Here is a 4,785-nt window from a genome sequence, read left to right as displayed (position 1 = left end):
AGATATACTACTACCAGATATACTACTACAGATATACTACTACTACAGATATACTACTACCAGATATACTACTACAGATATACTACTCCCAGATATACTACTACAGATATACTACTACAGATATACTACTACAGATATACTACTACAGATATACTACTACTACAGATATACTACTACCAGATATACTACTACAGATATACTACTACAGATATACTACTACAGATATACTACTACAGATATACTACTACTACAGATATACTACTACAGATATACTACTACCAGATATACTACTACAGATATACTACTACCAGATATACTACTACAGATATACTACTACCAGATATACTACTACCAGATATACTACTACCAGATATACTACTACCAGATATACTACTACAGATATACTACTACAGATATACTACTACCAGATATACTACTACCAGATATACTACTACCAGATATACTACTACAGATATACTACTACCAGATATACTACTACCAGATATACTACTACCAGATATACTACTACAGATATACTACTACAGATATACTACTACTACAGATATACTACTACAGATATACTACTACCAGATATACTACTACAGATATACTACTACCAGATATACTACTACAGATATACTACTACCAGATATACTACTACAGATATACTACTACCAGATATACTACTACAGATATACTACTACAGATATACTACTACCAGATATACTACTACAGATATACTACTACCAGATATACTACTACAGATATACTACTACCAGATATACTACTACAGATATACTACTACCAGATATACTACTACCAGATATACTACTACCAGATATACTACTACCAGATACCGTATACTACTACAGATATACTACTACAGATATACTACTACAGATATACTACTACCAGATATACTACTACAGATATACTACTACCAGATATACTACTACAGATATACTACTACCAGATATACTACTACAGATATACTACTACCAGATATACTACTACCAGATATACTACTACCAGATACCGTATACTACTACAGATATACTACTACAGATATACCATCACCTGGAGGAATGGGAACCTTGGCAGACACAATGATTGGCACACAGGAGGATAACTAAAAATAAAGGACAATAAATAATATATAGAAACAGTTGATTATTCTGGTAATTTCGGTTCCCATCTGTGGTTCAGCCCCGAAGGCACCGCAGGGCTCTTTGTCTTGGGCACAGCTGGTTAGCGGGTCGCTCCGCCCATCATCACTCAGCTGTGCTTATTAGCGGACGGCTATGAGTAAGGCCTTTCGGGGGTGAAATGCGTAAGCTGCTGTGTTTGTTTTATGGGAGACTTAACTCTTCAGTTGGAGGAGAATGTTGGGCGCCGGCTTTTTGTCGCCATGGATGGAGTTTGGATTTGGGGGCTGTTGCCGGTCCCCAATAAAGTGGATCATTGGCTGCATGTGCAATCCTCTACCCCTCAAATTTTCGGACCAGGTACAACCCGGTCCGAAGCTCCGTGACCGGGACCGCGGGACCCGTTCGCCGCTGGAGTCCCGCGATCGGTCCCCGGAGCTGAAGAACGGGGAGAGCCGTATGTAAACACACCTGCCCCGTGCTTCACTGTGGCGGCGTCATTGATCGTGTGATCCCTTTTATAGGAAGACACAATCGATGACGTCACACCTACAGCCACACCCCCCTACAGTTGTAAACACACACTAGGTGAAACGAAACTCCTTCAGCGCCCCCTGTGGTTAACTCCCAAACTGCAACTGTCATTTTCACAATAAACAATGCAATTTAAATGAATTTTTTGCTGTGAAAATGACAATGGTCCCAAAAATGTGTCAAAATTGTCCGAAGTGTCCGCCATAATGTCGCAGTCACGAAAAAAATCGCTGATCGCCGCCATTAGTAGTAAAAAAAAAAAATATTAATAAAAATGCAATAAAACTATCCCCTATTTTGTAAACGCTATAAATTTTGCGCAAACCAACCGATAAACGCTTATTGCGATTTTTTTTTACCAAAAATAGGTAGTAGAATACGTATCTGCCTAAACTGAGGGAAACAATTTTTTTTATATATGTTTTTGGGGGATATTTATTATAGCAAAAAGGAAAAAATATTGAATTTTTTTCAAAATTGTCGCTCTATTTTTGTTTATAGCGCAAAAAATAAAAACCGCAGAGGTGATCAAATACCACCAAAAGAAAGCTGTATTTGTGGGGGGAAAAAAGGATGCCAATTTTGTTTGGGAGCCACGTCGCACGACCGCGCAATTGTCAGTTAAAACGACGCAGTGCCGAATCGCAAAAAGAGGCCGGGTCCTTTAGCTGCATTTTGGTTCCGGGTCTTAAGTGGTTAAGCCTCGTACACGCGATCGGATTTTCCGACAACAAATGTGTGATCAAAGGTTTTTGTCGGATAGTCCGACCGTTTGTACGCTCCATCGGGGCAATTTGTTGTTGGAATCTCCGACAACAAATGTTTTACAGCATGCGTTCAAATTTTTCCGACAACGAATGCGTGCCGTCGGATTATCCGATCGCGTGCACACGAGTCCGTCGGACTAAAATCCAACGTACAAACACGCATGCTCCGAACCCAATGCTAACCATAAGACGACATTAGCAAAAGTTGCGCAAAGGGTGGCGCTAAAGAGCCGAAAGACCGACGTAGTTTCGTGTATGTTGTCCGACAAAAATTCTGCCGTCTGTATGCAGAACAAGTTCACGGCCGACGCCCCCTTGCGCACAAAATTCCACGGATTTGTCGGATGGAAATCCGACCGTGTGTACGAGGCTTTAGAGTGACTTATTAGCCATCCCGGCGCAGACTCCGCCCTCCACGTCAATGTGCCAACGTTCACTTCAACTGCCAACATTTATTACTGCAAATTGTTACAATAAAACTTTATTGCATGTTCCACGGTTACAATGTGTCTTCCTTCCTCTGAGTCGTTTCTTTGTATCTTCCAAGGCCGACGCCGGCTGGAACTTTCCTGTGAGAGACGTGTTAGAACTGATCAAGTCGTGTGGCCTTTGGTGTCCTGATAGGAAAGATTCACCCTTACTTCCTGTTCCCGTGTCACATGGGGAGAGATTCATCCTTACTTCCTGTTCCTGTGTCACATGGGGAGAGATTCATCCTTACTTCCTGTTCCCGTGTCACATGGGGAGAGATTCATCCTTACTTCCTGTTATCATGCCACATGGGGAGAGATTCATCCTTACTTCCTGTTACCGTGTCACATAGGGAGAGATTCATCCTTACTTCCTGTTCCCGTGTCACATGGGGAGAGATTCATCCTTACTTCCTGTTCCCGTGTCACATGGGGAGAGATTCATCCTTACTTCCTGTTACCGTGCCACATAAGGAGAGATTCATCCTTACTTCCTGTTACCGTGTCACATAAGGAGAGATTCATCCTTACTTCCTGTTCCCGTGACACATGGGGAGAGATTCATCCTTACTTCCTGTTACCGTGCTACATAGGGAGAGATTCATCCTTACTTCCTGTTACCGTGCCACATGGGGAGAGATTCATCCTTACTTCCTGTGTCACATGGGGAGAGATTTATCCTTACTTCCTGTCACTGTGTCACATGGGGAGAGATTCATCCTTACTTCCTGTTCCCGTGTCACATAGGGAGAGATTCATCCTTACTTCCTGTTACCGTGTCACATGGGGAAAGATTCATCCTTACTTCCTGTTACCGTGTCACATGGGGAGAGATTCATCCTTACTTCCTGTTACCGTGCCACATGGGGAGAGATTCATCCTTACTTCCTGTGTCACATGGGGAGAGATTTATCCTTACTTCCTGTCACTGTGTCACATGGGGAGAGATTCATCCTTACTTCCTGTTCCCGTGTCACATGGGGAGAGATTCATCCTTACTTCCTGTTACCGTGTCACATGGGGAAAGATTCATCCTTACTTCCGGTTACCGTGCCACATGGGGAGAGATTCATCCTTACTTCCTGTTACCGTGCCACATAGGGAGAGATTCATCCTTACTTCCTGTTACCGTGTCACATGGGGAAAGATTCATCCTTACTTCCTGTTACCGTGCCACATAGGGAGAGATTCATCCTTACTTCTTGTTACTGTGTCACATGGGGAGAGATTCATCCTTACTTCCTGTTACCGTGCCACATAGGGAGAGATTCATCCTTACTTCTTGTTACTGTGTCACATGGGGAGAGATTCATCCTTACTTCCTGTTACCGTGTCACATGGGGAGAGATTCATCCTTACTTCCTGTTACCGTGCCACATAAGGAGAGATTCATCCTTACTTCCTGTTACCGTGCCACATGGGGTGTCACAGAAAAAAAAACTGACTGGGGTTCTGACCAGAGATGAGCTCAGTGTTCGGTCCAAATGTTATCTCAGACTGATCACGGGCTGTTCTAAGGTTCGTCCGGTCCAACACCGAACGTTTAGGGAGTTCAGCGGGACGAAGGTGACAGCTTCCGGCTGACAATGGTTGCTAAGGACGCAGTGGACCCTTACAGCCTTACCAACCATTTACATCCCCTGACCTAAGCCAATGGGTGGGGTGGTGGTGGGGTGTTACATCACTGCCTATATTTGGTCAGACCGCCATATTTGGGCAATAATGCCTCCACCATCCTGGTTGTCAATAGCGGTTATGGAACCGGTGGCTGCTTGTACCTGCTGAGTACTTACCAACCACTGACATCACCATGCCCATTCACTTACGTGGCCAAGAATCCCCGACCATGTAAGCAAATGGGTGAGGGGG

Source organism: Rana temporaria, chromosome 11 (genome assembly GCF_905171775.1).
Source record: "Rana temporaria chromosome 11, aRanTem1.1, whole genome shotgun sequence".
Lineage (NCBI taxonomy): Eukaryota > Metazoa > Chordata > Amphibia > Anura > Ranidae > Rana > Rana temporaria.
This window is presented reverse-complemented; position numbering follows the sequence as displayed.